Here is a 17,595-nt window from a genome sequence, read left to right as displayed (position 1 = left end):
CATAGGCGCATGGGAGCTACAAAACTACGCGTTGTACTTGGAGTTGCCATCAATCCATTTTGTCTACTGCTTATCCTTGGGTAATGGGCCAGGTGCTGTTGTCTGTGTAACATCAATTTAGTGGTATAGAGCGAGCCTGAAAACATAAAAACGGATTTTATGACAACAATTTCAGAGTAGTAATTGTGACTTACATGTGATCACTGTTTCATATCAAATGAGAACAAATCTCTAAAAAAGTGGAAAATGTACTGCATCGCTATCATGTCCTGCAAAGTTGTCGCTCTTACCTGACTGATCCAGAAAAATGGGACTTATTCTTGGAGAGGTTCTGATTTTAATTTCTGAGCGCTGCTGAGGTGCTTTTGACTTTATAACTGATGAGCGCAAATTGGTTTTGAGCAGCCCACGCATTCTGACATATATCATAAGTCCTTAGTATTCTAATATGCACGATTATACATATTTTTCTATTGACAATGTGTATGTTGTACTTTGTATGTTCATGTTTAAAGCCGGAGACTGACAAAGTGATTGATCACCCCATATAATTATCTTCATAAAATGTTTTCATCAGTGACTATCAGATGTCAAACATGCATGCTTCCAGTTTCAGAAAGCAGAGAAATTATTTCCTTGTGCACCAGTCAGATCAAGACAAGAAAAAAAATTGACAGCTCGTATGTTGACATTCATCATAAACTTCACTCGGCCTAAAGTGGCTATTGGCGGGGGCAGTACAGAAGACAAGCCCAGACAGGACGAGAAGCATGTGTGGTGTTGAACGCCTCCCTCGTTGGCTGCGTGCACTCCAGGCTATTCAGGTGTGTTGTCATAAATGCTGCTCAAATTCAGAATTAATATTTTCAAACCACGGTTGACATGTTGGCTGTGATTACATGTCAATTGAGAATTTCAACTGTAACAATGTTTACTCGTTCCCTCCCTCTCTCGGCGATATGGAAATGACACTACGATAATAGTGGTATATATAATGACTGTATCAATATTATTGCGATATATCTAACATGTAAACTAAAGAGGTGACATTTTTACCACCTCATGAAAGAAGTATTTTTTTTCATGCATGCAGCTAAATAAGCAAGCTCAATGTGTTCTCAGCTAATGAAATGTAATTCCCCGAGACAATATTGAAATATTGGGTGGTGACACGCATTTCAAGGGGAAGTCAACCCCGAAAATATCTTTGCAATAATATGTTCTATCACAAACCCAATCACACTTTAAGGCTGGGTACACGCATAATAATATTTCAAAGGTTAAAGGACTTTTTATCTATGGCAGAGCCCAAACATTAAGATGAAAAATCAGGCAATTAACATTTTTTTTCTTGTAGTGTGCGGGGTGCTCCGATAATCTCTACACAGCACCCAACACACAAAGAATCTTTTCCAGCACCGGTCAAGAGTCCAGTCCTCCTGGGTATGTGCCAATTGATTGAAAAGACTTGCTTTAGAAAAGACTAGCTTTAGAAAATGCTTCTTATCATCTTGAGAACCCACGAAAATAGCTGGGATTGGCTCCAGCACGTCTGCAACCCTACTGAGAGAGGATAATCTATTCAGAAAATAATTGGATGGATATCGGGTAGAACATACTTTGTTTTATTTACCGCCGCTGCCTTGTTCGTCAGTCACCTCACAGTTCGCAGAATCAAATAGCTCAAGAGTAGTCAGCTTCTGCCTTAAAGGACCGCTTGAGTGACATTAACATTGGCACTTATATAATAGATTTGCTTGTAAAAATGACATCAGTACTAAAATGTCCCTCCATAATAGACTCTGGAGTGATTTCATTTTTTTTTTTTTTTTTTGTGATGAGATTTATGACAAATTGACATTCCGCCTTTTGGAGCTCGGCTTGATATTTTTGTCCTGTTTCAGCGTCGACGTCGCAGCAGGGAGGCAAGTGAGGTATTATTGCTCAAATTGTCGGTTCTGCTGTCTAAAACGGCGACCGATTGCCACCAAAATGCAAATGCTCACTACTACTCCTGTCCACTTCAAGCTGTGAAAGTATAAAAGCATTCTGCACAATACTTTGGATTTATTAACATCAAACGTGAGCTCATGTGATCACCTCCACAAAATGTAAAATACCCATTTCCAATGGAGAGTTTGTAATGAGCGGAAAGGGGTGAGATCATATTCCTCAGAATAAGTAGGCGTTTTTCAAGTTGTCACTTATTTCCTAATTTATCCAGAAGGAATGGATACAAAATAAAATGACTAGTTTCCTGATCAAAAAAAATATTTAGACTGAGCTTGTTTGTGAAATATGGGCCATTTTGGCTGGAGAGATACTTTAAATATTGAACGAAAGTTGTTGGCCTGACTAATTTTGTACACTATTATCAGAACAAGTCTTGACACACCTCAGAAACAAGGATCATCTTATAAGACAATTTTATAAGACCTAAGATAGTCGGGCAATTGACGTCCCAGGTCAGGAAGGGGAAAATTCAGGAAAAAAAACAGACCGATTGTCTTTGCGTGTATTATGACCACTGCTGTGCAAAAGAAACCGAGGGTAAGGGTGATAGACTGGCCAACATTGTCTCCTATGGGGCATCCTCAGATAGAAAATAGAGCGCAAGGTTTATAAAATCCACTCGCTGTATGATGTCATCATGGAGGAGTGGATGAGGACTCCAGAGGTACCTTGTGAACCTCTGGTGAACATCACGCCTTAAGGGACTGGAAAATAATTGTGGTCACACACTTTGGCCACAATTGAAAATCTTCAAGAGGTTGTGGGCCGACATCACTGCGACTCGGACTGGACACCAACTAATGTTCTGGGCAATGATACTATAACACCCTTGACAAATCAGGGCTTTTCTACCTGCGAGCTCACTTTTGGTCCTCACAGAAATCAAGTCAGATTTAACAATTTTAAGAATCCCTTCAAAAAAAATCCATCAAATTCGTACTGATTTCACTTTGCATATTACATAACTAGTCCATATGATGTGTGACAGAGTGATGGTGCTTCTATTATGAATACACCCTGTAAAATGAGCACTGCGATTGGCTAGCAACCAATTCGGGGGGGGGGGGTACACCTACTGCACGAAGATGGCTGGGATGGGCTCCAGCACACCCACGATCCTCGTGTGGGTTTAAGCGGCTTAGTTAATGGGATGTCTGTCACGCGGTAACACCATTAACAGAAACATTTAAATAACAAAGTAAAATTGACGTTTTTCACATGACAATGAAAATATCGTAAAATATAATTACATAAATTCAAACATTTTTCTATGGGTTCAACCGTAAAAAAAAAAAACAAATCAATGTATATCAATATCGACCCATCTGAAGTACTTATATCGCGATATACATTCCAGCCATATTGCTCAGCCCTAATTAGGAAGGTGAGTTGCCCCTTCCCAACTATCAGAGAACTTGAGTGCCATCATTCGCCTCAGAGTTTAACCCATGCAATTGAGAGTTGGTTAATTCAGAAAATAATTACTTACTATGCGCATTTCTACCACAACAGCATGCACTTCACCAGCAAGCTATATGCGTAAACCCTCATTTATATTACACCATATGTAAAGTGCTTTGTTACAGCTCCAGCTGTTGTGAAATGCGCTCTGTACATAAAATTGTATTGTATTGTATTGTGGGCGGCATGGTGGACGACTGGTTAGCACGATGGCCTCACAGTGCAGAGGTTGTGGGTTTGATTCCGGCTCTGGCCTTCCTGTATGGAGTTTGCATGTTCTCCCCGTACCTTCGTGGGTTTCCTCCCACATTCCAAAAACATGCATGGCAGGTTGATTGGACACTCTAAATTGCCCCTAGGTATGAGTGTTTTCAGCGCGGATGGTTGTGCGTCTACGTGTGCCCTGCGATTGCCTGGCAACCAGTTCAGGGTGTACCCCACCCACTGCCCGATGATAGCTGGGATAGGCTCCAGCGACCCTCGTGAGGACAAGCGGTACAGTTAATGGATGGATTTTATAGATAGATGAGCAGGCCAAAGAAACTACTACAAATACTAAATATTAGCCACATTGGTAGTTGATTTGACAGTTGACAGTTTAACTGGGTGTAGTTTCAGTGCATTCAAAGGACATGCCAACAGCTTTTGAAATTCGAGAAAAACACTTGATTCATCATGATTTTGCAGACTCATTTTATAGACTTGGCGTTTGTTTTCATCACTGTCAGGATTGTAAACAACACTCTTCTCTGTGGTGTGTCAAATTTACAAGGCAATCATTTTGACTTTACAATGACTTTAACTGGCGGTGATGTAGCTACACATTATAAACAGATGATACTGGTGACTTGCCAACATCTTCAAATTATCTGTGTGCATTTAACAACACACACCGAACCCTGTAGATCCAGATTATGATTCAAATTCTCAACAACAGATGTTTTTCAAATCAATTTCAGGCACTCCCCTATACTTTAAACCTTTATGTTAACATTTTGCTCCTACCTACAGACTGACTAGTCAAAAGAATGATGTCACATGGTTTTGTTGTGATGCATTTAGGTTCTATTTTTTTTTAGATTGAAAATTTACTGAACTTGGAAGGGAAACAGACCAGAGAAAACAAACTATTGTTGCAGTTCTTAAAAAACCCTCAGAACTTCACACTGATTCATTACGCTCCACTGGCCCTCTACCCAGAAAGTAGGTTTTGTCTTTTCCCTGCTTCTCTGCTTGCCTCATGGTTTGTACTATAGAAATGGGGTTGGGGTCCTTTGGGGCTGTACAAACTGACATGCTTGCGCAACACCAGTCAATCAAGGCCTATGTCCTCACGTTTTCTTTCTCTCTTTGGGTTCTGATTCCTCACCCAGAGAAGTCTGCAGTCCAGGGGGGGCCAATATCAGCCTTCTGAAGTCAGTGATGGGTTAAGCCCAGGAAACAAAAGGAGAGGGGGGTGAAGCAGAGGAATGCAGGGGGTCTCAAACTTTTCACTTTCCACAGTGCCCTTATTCATACTTGATCACTTCATGTCGTCTGCCCTCTGACGTTGTCTGATAAACCACGTCACATTGAAAGTAAACCCCACAACACTATCTTAACACTTAAGATAATGTTTTCATTTTTTAATTTTCCCAGCACAAATCATAATGCTACATCCAAGCGATGATTTTATGGCCTTGACAGAGGTCACATATCTGGCACGGTTTCACTCCAATATTTGTAATCATTGTATAGTGTAAAACTACAACACAGAGATGCATGCATGCCTTTTATCCACTGGCTGATATGCAAATTTGTACGTTTATGATTACTCTGAGTAACATTGTAATACTTGCAGTAGAACGTATGATACAAGTTTTATTCCTGCCAATCATTGCATAAAGCAAACAGCTTCCCTCTTAACTAAAATGTAACACCTCACTAATGTACTAACTTTCATACTTTAGCTTCAACTGTAAACTTTCCAATATTAACGGAGGTTGGTTAGCTCAAAAGCCGTCTTTCTTTCCTTTTTTTAACTTTTCTTTACCTTAATGGAATTCGATCGTAAACAAATCATTCTTTGTCGTTGTATTTTGTAAAATAATTGAAAAAAAAAAAAGAATTGTTTTCTAAATAAAAGCGTCCTACCGGGCTTTCCGATACTCTGGAAGTAAAGCACCAAGACCACGAGAGATCCCAGGCACGTCGCCAGAAACAGGCGTCCTCCTCGGGGCATCCTCATCCTGACGCCCGGCCGGCTCAGCAGTTGGCGGGCTCCTCGTCGCGACCCCTCGCCGCTGTCCTCTTGCCTCGGCCCGGTTCATAAAAAGAGGGCGCCACTCGCCGAGCGGCCGGCAGTCTTTCGGGGGATGAATTGGTGCGAGGAACGGTTGTGAGCGGCCATCCGAGACAAGTGTGGGCTGCGCTTTTTAACTGTTAAGCCTCCAAGCGTGGGACATGAGTGACTCACTCACTGACGCTGTTCCCGTGAGAAAGACGTCAAGCTAAATCAGCTTTTTAGAAGAGGACCGTAACTAGTATTACGAAGCCGAACCGTTACAAGCACAACACTTATTCGCGAATACAGTTTCGATCGGCGAATTAGAACACGAAGTCCAGTTAGTTCAAGTTTTAAGAACTACTTCTTCACCAAACATGGAGGGGCTCTGAGAGTTGACGTCACAGCAAATCGTGCGCGTAGCCCCCCTCTTGGAAACTTTCATTTGAAGTTGTAGTCCTCCGATCTCATTCAGAGACGCCGCTACGAGAGGCAATTGCCTTGGGCCCCGAAATTGAAGGGGCTTCGAGGGCTACAGTGACATTGGTCCTTTTGTCAGTGACAAAACGACAGCATTTTTTTTACATGTAACTTAGTCGCATTTGGGGGAAAACACTCAGGGCCCCCGCTGGCTGTCACTGCCTAGTAAGTTTAGGCCGACACACGGCCAATATCGATCCACATTAATGACATATGAAACCTGAAGCGTCCATAGACACTGAAGCGACATGTTGAAATCCCCCCTAAAAGGGGCCCCGACTGTCCGTGGAAAAACGAAACGAGCGTATCTGTCCGGGTAAGCAAAAGGAAAAAAAGATGAAGAAGATAACCACAAAGTGAGAATTTCAGACGTGTATAATGTGATTTTTTTTTTTTTTTTTTTAACTTTGGATGCTATTTTGTCCCAGTCTATAGTATAGTCTGATGAATCTCAACTGCACATGGCATGTCGACCACACCTGCTTTAGCTTATTTAAACATGATAACCAGTAACTAATTTGTATTTGGAAGAGGGCAATATCATATATCTCCTTCAATTTTCTGTATGTCACAATCAAATATATTATTAGGAACTGTGAAATTGGCTGTTCATTAATTATTCAGATCTTAATATATAGCGTGTAGCAACACTACTGTAGCATCCACAATTCTTGCAGCACAAAAGACCACAAGCTATTTTTACTTATTTTTTAACTTTTTAATTATTCGCTTGACTGTGTTTTGTCTTTCAGAAAATGCTGCATTTCATTTCAGTTGCGTTTGTTCGGTTGTATTGTATTTAAAATTTTCTTCCACACACACAATCCAACGTCGGCCATCGTGACCAACTGCCGCGTCGGCCTAAAAGTCAGCACGTCGGAAATAAAACATCTCAGAAGAACACACCGCAAAAGCCAACAGAGACGCCATCTACTCAATACTTTCTGTGCATATGTCAGATGTAATTCCCCTCCATGCCATTGGCGGCACTAGTCAATATGTAGCCTTTGACGGTGATGTCCAATAACGGCGGTCTTTGGTGAATGAGACTGATTTATTTGTCTTCACTCTCTTCTCTCCAGCCAGCCATTATGTCCATAGAGGAGATTTGAAAATGAACAAAATTCATTTATGTCTTGGTAAATAGCTTCAATTTTCACAATTTGTCTGCTTTCATCACTTCGGGTTCTTGTCCAGTGCACTGATTCGCTCGCTGACAGACAATCATAGTGATCCTTTGTCTCGACAGTCCGACACGATTCTACATCTTGAATCGGACGATTCATTGTGATATTTGATAAAATAATAGCTCATATTCTCAGAGAGGAAAGAATAGCGCTCCTGTTTAAATTATGTGATGCCATGTGTGTTGTGGTCCAGAATTTCTAATGTGTTACAAGCCTCAGTAAAATATTAAGCGGAGGAACTCATTATATTAAGTCATTACTGCCAATCTGTGATATTTCACTGTAACATGTTACCCCCATCACTGGTGGCAGCACATACCACCACTTGATTTTGCAAATACAATTTGCTGTAACGGTCTTTTTACTGGACTCCCTCAAAAGAGCATCAAACAGCTGCAGCTCATTCAGGATGCTGCAGTTGGGTTCACTGTCCTCTTTGTGTACAAAGCAATTGTGGTTCTCCTGACATACATCTAATTATGTGAATATGGCAGCCCGCAACAGCTGTGTGAATGACATAGCACACTTCAGACATAGCAGTGTCCCGCTTTGGTGAGTTCTGTTTGAAAGGCGCAGTTGTAATATTAACTGCGGTACAGGGAAAAAAAAAAGGGTTTTATGTGGAAAACTGGTGGAGCTCGCAACTACAGTAAGCTAGTTATATTGACGTCTTATATGTTCATATTTAAATATAAAATTATCTTGTATTTAATAAATCGGACACATATGTGATTCATTATACATTTCATGGGTGAATAACTATAGACACATCGATATAAATAAGAATTGTATAGATAAATATAAAAATGATTGTATAAACAGTATATAGACAGAAAGATAAGGATGCATGTCAACCACTTTCTTAACTTGCTTTCAGAAGGTCATTTTCTTTAATATCTCAGTCACCTAAATGGTATTCTAGGTCGCATCGTATGACCACACTACAAAAAGTTGGACATCATTTGCCAAATGTTTGCCCTTCGTTTTTTTTTTGGTTTTTTTTTTTGAATTTTTACTGGTGCTGAGGAAAATTCCAAAAAGATGACAAAAAAAAATCCAAAGAATACTATGTAATGGAAGAAACCACTGACATAGACACGTGCTGTGGACTCTGTACCTGATTCCAAAGTAGTAGTATGCTCTATCCATATAAATCGGCTTGCTATGAGAATATTATTGTAAAGACTGTCATTAAAAGAATTATATTTCATTTAAAATATGGTCACTAGTCAAGTAAACAGGATGCAATATAGGCAAGTCTTAGCAAGCCACTACATAATGATGTAGGTTGTGTGTTTCTGTATCAAGGCATGTAATGAGGAGCCTTTAACCCATTTGTGAGTGATGGAATTTTCCGGTGCTAATGTGTAGTTTCCTCTCTGTGATGCACAGGTTGTACGCTGCAGTGAGCGGTACACTCCAACACAACCCTGTGATCTCATATGGTTTTCTATTTGTGGTTCCGGGATGGGCTCGGATGGCTGGCCCAGTGTTTAGACATAACCGGCAAAGCTAAGAGACAATGATAGGGCCTTCAAATATACTGAGCAACATGAAGGGACTCTTTCCCGTAAATGAAACAAAACTATTTTTATTTCTCAAAAGTGTTTAATCACAAGCCTGTGACTCGAAGCTGTAATACGCTGACTGCGTGATATCAAAAGGTCTTACATGAGTAAACTGCGCCAGGTCACAGTGTATTTGTAAACGTTTTGTCACATTCTATAATAACCTCTTTAGGAGGTTTCAGAACATGCATTTAAAATAAAACTGACAATGACCCTCGCCAGTTGTGAAAATGTCAAAGAACACAAAGGCCTCCCACAAACTTGTGCGGGTGTGTTTAAAACTGTGCCCCCAAATTGGCCCCCCTCAATATATTTGCTGTTAATTGGGATGTATCAAAGAAGCGAATGGATGGATGGTTGGTTAATTGTTCAATTAAAAAAATAATATGAACTTATTGAGAGTGAGAGAGCGTGTGAGAGAGCGTTTGAGAGAGCGAGTGAGAGAGTGAGTGTGTGAGTGAGTGAGTGAGTGTGTGTGTGTGAGTGTGAGAGTGCTTTCTCAGTCGCTTTTGGGATATTTCTCAAAGCAGAATAGAAATTTGCACACCAGCATATGCATTTCTCAAAACAATTTGATACAAATAGCAAAACCTCACGAGAGAGAGATTGTGTGGTTTACTGATTATTTGTATTATGGATAAAATTGTTTTCTTTTAAAATGACTGCACTGCCCAGTAATATGTGGTATTAAATCATTTTTTGAAATGCATATAGTGTAGTTAGGTGAAAAATCCTTTCTTTCTTTTTTCTTTTTTAGTTCAGCAATGAGGCTCAAAAGACCAAAAAAAAAAAAGATTTATGAAGTGTGTGTCATCAGTCACTGATGATCAGTGTATATTTTATTATACTTGCTGTTATATTGTTGATCATGTGTCAGTAATCATGTTTTAGGACTTAAGCTAACATAATAATTGACAGAAAAATTGCTAGAAACCTGACAGCTAGCTAGACATTTGCTATTTTATAAGCCTTCTTAAAGCAGGTGACTTGCTCCAACAGGTGCTAAAACATGACCTCAACATTTTATAGTACTCCGTTCATGTTGCAAAGATTCCAGATTTAAACATTTTCACACGTCTTCCTCAAACAATGCAGTGACATCAATGGAGTAGGAACACGTTTTACAAGCCCCTTTGGTAAGCAAGACAAAGTGTATATAACAACAGATGTCTCTTAAGTGAACGGAAATGGCCTATTATGTAGCACCAAGCAGCCATATACCTTTTTCGTTTCCAAAAAAACAAGATCAATACAATATCATGAAAGATTTTACAATGAGATACTAACGTATATTCGTAGTTATATTTTAAGACGCAGGTCCCCATGCTGACCACCTGGGGGCAGCATCGTCCACAATAAACAAAACAGGAAGAAATGCTCAAGTATGGTAATAGAAAATAAAAGGTTCATTACACGTTATTGAAACCAATTCATAATTTCTTTTGAAGCTTCATGTATTTTTTAATATATTTTTTAATCAGTTCTTAAAAACTTAATACATGTATTTTGTCTACCTTTCCAAGGACTTTTTTATTTTTTTACGTTAGAGCAAAATCCAAATTTAAGTTGAGACAATTCCAATTGCTTATAATGTCGGACAACACCGGGTCATTTTATAATAATAATGACAGTGATAATGATAATAATAATAATGATAATGATAACGATGATGAGAATAAATTGTTAGTATTATTGTTGTTATTGACACAGTGGAAAAAAATTGTCATAAGAGTTTACCATAGTTTAGGGAGTTTTAGGATTCTAACATTTGCTTTCAGCACATACATATTTGTACAAAATAGCAAGAAAACACATTTTTGATTGCGGCCTCTGTTTGGGAAAAGTGCTGTTCAGGGATTTGAGTTAGTTTGTTATAATGACTGATGAAAATGTTTCACTGCAAGTATTGACATCACTGCCACCGCAACCATAGTGTTTTTTACCCAAAACATTTTTGTGCTGCAATCTGTGACTGGCTGACATTCATTTTTATAGGTTTGTGAAGAGGACATTCACAATAACTATCATCTTTAATTGCTGCGCAGAAACTGAGTTCCAAACACCATGGATAAAAGAGGTTGCTTAGCAACAGATAAATCACTGTGGCCTTCCTCCAGGGACGGAGTCTCACAGGATGTTTTAACACAAAATCAAGTTATGGACTCTCTCGACAGGCAGCAATTTCTCAAACTTCTGCGGGCAATGAGTTTGATTATTTTTTAAGTATGAGTAAGTCCAGCATTTAAGTATAGTATGAGCGTTTGTTTGAACTGCTTTGTTTGCAGATAGAAGTCTTTGCTATTGCTCAAAATGTATTTTTTGTTGGTTGACCAAGACAAACTTATGCATGGCTTAGATTTTCCTTATTTGACTGGCCATCACCTGTTTTTTATGCCAATAAATTAACTGCCCGACCTACCAAATACCGCTTTTGTCCTTATGATGGCGCCATTTCTTCATGTTTGAAATCGCTTGGAGTCCAACACGTCAAACATTTGTTCAGAAAAAATTCTGTCTTCTGATTTAGGCTTAGCAATATTGGTAGTTAGTCCACAGCCAGACTTCAGCATGCACAATCACATGGTGGCATGGACCCTAGCTGAGCCGTTTGATGTGCATGAAACGGACTTTGGAAGAAGGTATCATTATTTGGGATTTAATAGAGTGCCAGTGAGAGAGAGAAAACGACAATCAAAGCATGTGTGCTCTCCTTTGTAATGGAAACATTGGCTGAGAGCTGCATGAGAACAGTGTTTTTTTTTGTTTTTTTTTTTATATATGTCGCAAATGTAATAGGGTTGGACACAGTCTCTCACAGTTTTTTTAGAGCCTAATTAAGGTAATACATAGGTGTGTCTCAATTAACTACTCATATTTCTTATTTATAACGTACTTTAAAAACAGCCATCGATGCATACAAAGTGCTGTACATGGAGTAAAACCAAACATACAAAGAGAGTGAAAAACAATAAATTAAATTACCAAAACAGAAAACACTGTAAAAATAAATCAATACAGAGTTCCATGCTGACTCAAAAGCCACTGAATAAAATTTGTTTTAAGTTGAGTTTTTAAAATGGACAGAGAGGGACTTGCCTAACGTTTAGTGGAAAGTCATTCCAACGGAAAGGACCGGCTGTGGAGAAAGCTCGATCCCTTCCAAGCCTCTGCTTCGTCTTGGTACCTCCAACAACATGTGGTCCGCTGACCTGAGGTGTAGGAGTTCTGAGAGGTAAAGTGAGGCGAGAACATTTAAAGGTTTGAAAACAATTAAAATAATCTAAAAAGGAAGCATAAAATGTACAGGGAGCCCGTGAAGGGATGTCAGAGTTTTAGTTATGTGCTCCCTCCAATAAGCTCCAGTTAGCAGGTGAGCAGCAGCATTTTGCACCAACTGGGGAGGAAGGACTGGTTGACAAAATAAAATGCATCACAGTGATCCAGCCAAGACGTAACAAAGGCATGGAGGACTGTTTTTAAGTAGTGTTGCAAAAGTAGAGACTTGACCTTAGCCAGCTGCCAAAAAATCAAAACGCTAAATTTAACAACAGCAACCTGAAAATCACCATCTGGAGGAATATGAATATCACCTAAGAAACAGTTATTGAATTTTAATAAAGAAATGAGGTGCAAATCGCCCTTTGGAATAGTATTTTCTTAATGAACATGTGCAATAAACACGGTTCCCATTTTGAATAGAATTTCTGAGTTAAATACACTTTAAAACGATATTCAATTTTATGTTACATTGGTGATGTAATCAAATACTTTCTAGCAGTTTCCAGAATGTAACTGTTTTTTGTTCATTTATCTTGCTTGCTGCTGTTCTGAATCACCATTTAAATGTCATTCTTTGGCTAACAGACATGAGTGTCTTCTTGAACTCAAATATGTTACAACCAACAAAATCAATAACACCTAAAAATGCATCATGTCTAACTTAAATTTATGTCATTGGCTAATATTAGATAATGTGTGTGTAAAGGCTAGTTTTAAATGTTTATTTTGAAATGCAGTTGGATGGATTTTTTTTTTACTACAGAAAAATATTGGTTTAAATGTTTTGCATGGAAATTAGAAAAGTATTTTGTGATTATACTGGTTGCGTTTCTGGTTTATACGATAAATGTAGAGTTCAGAACAGTGAAACCGCCAAGGTGGAACATAATGCATTTGAGACAGCTGATCTACTTCAGTTTCCTTTGATTATATGAAATAAAAATCATATGGAAATAGAACCAGTGTGTTCTTGGCTCAGCTGTCGCCATCAATAAATGTTTTTATTCTTCTATAGACAGTCATACAAGTGTTAAAACCAATCAAGACTCAGTCACACCATATGCAGGAAGTTTTTAGATGTCATCCTCAAGATTTGCATGATTAGATTTTCCAGAGAGACCAAGAAAAGGATACATGCAAATATAGCCTTTGAAGCTGAGCTGGGCTGTGGTGGCAATTGGGAAATTTGGGAAAACTCCTGAATGCCCGATCCATTTCAGGCTGACCTGGCTCAGTGTTTTCCTCTTTTAAACAATCCTTAATTGCTGTATAATTTCCAATGCACACAGTTATCTTTTCCTATACGAACTACTTACAAAGTGATAATGTTGTAGAGAAAGAAGGTAGGCGAGTGGTGGCGATTGGTTGATCAGAAAATAAAATGGGTCGGGGGGGAGAAAATAATTTTTGGAGCCGAATGTGCAAAGCTAACCAACCTTTTCAGCGGAGGGGGGAGGCGCGGTCAAAGATGTTGCTGGGGCAAGATGCAGTAGCATTTCAACAGGTGGGCAGAGTGGGAAAATGGTGAAATATTAGATCTTGCAGGTCAAGCACATGTTGTAGAATTAATGATTGGGTAACACTTTACAATTAATGATAAACTTGTTAAAAACCTTAGTCGGTAACACTTTATTTGAAGATTGCACATAAGACTGTCATAAAAATGCAAATTAAGTTGATATTGTTCAATGTATCGAAAGCGAATTGACTGAATGACACTTAATGTCATCGGTCATAAGGATTCATTTGCGTTCATGACAGGTGTCATGTCATGATTATGACAGTCTTCTGAACAAATTTCAAATACAGTGTTACCCCTTTGTCCTTATCTGTTGCTCACCATCATAATATGACGACATCTGTGACCAGACTTTGCGATTAGGTAATGTTGTACTTTAAGCAGTTGGATGATATTTACATATTATTTGATGTTAACAAATGAGCTGAATTACTCTGACATAGGAAAGCCTTCAAGGTGTGTGCGTGTGTGATTTATATCTCGCTTTTACTTGCATGGATTGCCTTATGAACATAATCATTAACGGTGAAGGCCACGAGCTGTGGGGTTATTGAGATATTGGGCGACCCCAGGCATTGCGGTGGTGATCTTATTCGGGGAGAAGGAGTCGAAGGAAGTAAATGGAGCAGGAACCAGTAATAACCAGGCTGGTAGAGATGTGTATAAATCCACTGTGGTGTAAGCAATTGTATTATGTACTGTATAATATAGCACAAGAATGATGAGGTCTATAATCACTGTCACTGCTCATGAGTTAGTATTCAGGGCCCTGTCATATGGCAGGCAAAGCAAAAAATGTTTGGCCCTCAGACATATGCATTGGGAGTCTCTCCATGGCAAATTCCCAGACTGAATTTTGGGCCCAGTAAATCCCTGTTGTTGTGCTAAAATCTTTGTACAATAGTCAGCCATCTCATCTGACATCGGGCATGAAGGCAGGTCAAAATCCAAACTTTTCAAAAGTTCCATTGCACTTAATTTACAAGGTTTGTCTTGTTTGCTACACGCATCCTGAGATCAGGGAATTCATGGTGAAATTTACTCTGGTGCAAAGAAAGGATGGACAAGGCTATCTCGGCGCCCCCACTTGTTAACGCTCGGATTGAACAAGAGCTAGAAGTGGGAGCTATGAAGATAAAAACATACTGCCCAAAGAAGTGGAACCTTCAGGTTGTTTAAAACGCTCCTCTTATCCGATTGCTTTGCACTGAGTCTGACCTCTTATCAAACACTCATCTTTGAGCAGCAGGAGGAACATTGAGGTTTATATAAATCAACACTTGGTTGCACCCCTGGGGAGATTATAAGGAGCCAGATTGTCTCCTCCATCTTTTCAATCTCAAGTGGACATTCAGAGGTTGAATTGAACTTGTTTGGGAGGTGGGGTTGGGGGGCTCGGGACATGGTAACAATGCAGTGTTCGCTCGATTAATCTAGGTTGTGTTGCAATTTTTACAAGTACCATGGTAGCTAATGGTTGCCATGTCTGCCTGACAGTCAAGCGGTCACAGGTTCGGAATTTGGCATTTGTTTTTGCCGAATACACGTTGAACACCCAAAGCACAGTTTTTTTTTTTTTTTTTGGTGAAAATCGGCCCAATAAATGTCAAAGCCTTGCATTTAGCTCAAGGTTGCTCTTCACTTCCAGTGCCAATGAATTCGCTGCTGTTGAAATTTTGGTTTTGAATTTTATTCATTAGACTTGATGCAAACAAGGAATGAGCTTTCATTTGGAAAGGTATTCATACATTGGGAGTGCCTGTCTCTGAAGCATTGCTTCACTCTCTATTGCAAGTGCTTACGTTATGCGTGAGGATTACACGTAGAGGGCTGAAAGAAGAAAAATCACACCTAAAATATAATATGTATATATTGTTATATGTCACCTATGACCAGTGTTGGGGATAACGTGTGTCAAAAGTAAGGTGGTAAAGCGATAAATACAATTTTGGCAGTAACAAAGTCATAAACTACACTATGCCCAATTAAATTAGAGTCTGATGCGCTCGATTAATATTTCCTTTTATTTATTTTATTTTTTTCTGTTGGCATGGATCTATTTGATTTTATTTCTTTTTTAGGGGGACTATTGTTATGGAACTGTATTGGCCGAGGGATATCGATTGTGAGGAGACGAATATGTAGAAAGGTGACGGGGGTCGTGCTCGAAGAAGAGGCAAGCGCCCGTCTGACATGGAGCTATTCCCGCTCCGTGTGCTGGTCTTTCACCCACGAATTTCGATTGCAGAATAACACTTACAAATAGAGTGTTGCAATCTTTATATTTAAAAAAAATCTTATTGATACAAATATTGACGAAGGTGGTGATCTCCCACCAGAGTTGAAACATTTAAAATTATGGTCCATTCGACATAGTTAAATATCCTTTTAATGTGTCAACATCATTATGAGATAAATTATACGCCAATTTAAAAACCTGAAAGTAACTTAAACTGCAGCAACAAAGACAATAACATTGGAAAGAAAAATAAACTTTTTGGGGGTAATGTGCCCATGACACTAAAGTCAAGGAAAATCGATTAATTACTACAGATTAGACCTTCTTGGCACACATAAATAGATTAGGCCGTTCCATCGCTGTGAACTTTACCCTTGCTGTGGCCTTCCATATCTATGAGACTCTTTCGCACACTTAGTAGCTGAATCCAGTTTAACAAGAATTGAACTGAAAATCACAACCATGAAGGTTAATAAGCAGATTAATAAACATGCATCAAATATGAAACTCAAACAAACATTGTACCCCACTACCGGGAGCGGAGTTCGTAATAGTAATAGAAAAGCGCAATTCGGGGAAACGAGTGCATACGGCCCTAGAAGTTCTGCTGGCACAGGCACTACGACTAGCACAGACCCAGCTTAAGAAAAAAAAGAGAAGAGATAAGACCCAAAACTACTCATCCGCTACAGCCCGATCCTGCTCTGACGGCAATTCGGCAATTGTAATCAGCTCCCAGTCTGAAGTTCCGTGACCGCACCAGAACGACACAAAATTGTTTCTTTGTCCTCGCTGTATGATGTGCAACAGTCTGTCTTGCTCCCATTTTGGAACATAGCTGGTTGTTTTTGTTTTTGTGCTTTTTTTTAAAGATTACTCTTCATTTTGATTAGCGGTTCTAAGTTACTTAAGGTTCTCATTAAATTATTACAAAAAATATAATAAAATAACATTATTATTTATCAAGCTTGAGTTGCAAGTCTCGGTTTACTGAACTTGTGATTAAAGTCATACTTCATTTGCACAAAAGTTTTACATGTCAATCTGCATTCATATGCACATGCATGTATGTAGTGGGCCGTGACACTGATGAGCTGTTCAACTCCTGTCATGTCTCCACAAAGGGGGCTTGGCTATTGCAGCAACGATATTGCAAGAAATATCCAATGTTTGTTGTATACACAAATCCTCTGTGATTGCATTCACCAGAGAACAAACAAACCCGTCATGCAGAGATGCACACGCATCCACATCACACACGGGTCTTCTGAGACACAATTACACGGAAATAAACGAATTAAATACTCCCCAATGTAAATATGAATGCAACGCATGCTCCATTAGTGCTCTGGTTGGAGTCACAGTTTATTTCTGAACCTTGCTTGTTGTGTTGTTTGTCATCACGATAGCCAGCTACGTGCAGTGACGTAGGTCTGGACCTCGAGATTTTCTTTCATGGACAGATGTCATTTATTGTGTGTAATTGAATAGACAGACTGACATTTACATGTGCATCTAAATGAAAAACACAATGTTTACTTTGTATATGTGAATGGCCTGATTATTATTAACATTTCGTGGGCACT

General features: G+C 39.1%; 1 pseudogene across 1 annotated transcript in view; it reads right to left on the bottom strand.

Moving 5' to 3' along the window:
• The window catches only part of LOC148340095 (carbohydrate sulfotransferase 11-like), a 46,587-nt pseudogene that overhangs the window by 11,500 nt on the left and 17,492 nt on the right, over positions 1-17,595 (bottom strand). The window contains exons 5-6 of the transcript XR_015842471.1: positions 12,097-12,197; positions 5,608-5,892 (exon numbers count right to left, since the gene is read on the bottom strand). The product of XR_015842471.1 is annotated as a carbohydrate sulfotransferase 11-like (transcript). The remainder of the gene's footprint in view (positions 1-5,607; positions 5,893-12,096; positions 12,198-17,595) is intronic.

Source organism: Idiotropiscis lumnitzeri, chromosome 3 (genome assembly GCF_059441095.1).
Source record: "Idiotropiscis lumnitzeri isolate Australia: NSW breed Sydney's pygmy pipehorse chromosome 3, RoL_Ilum_1.0, whole genome shotgun sequence".
Classification (NCBI taxonomy): Eukaryota; Metazoa; Chordata; class Actinopteri; order Syngnathiformes; family Syngnathidae; genus Idiotropiscis; species Idiotropiscis lumnitzeri.
Note: the sequence above shows the minus strand (reverse complement) of the source record. Positions and strands in the feature narration are given on the sequence as shown.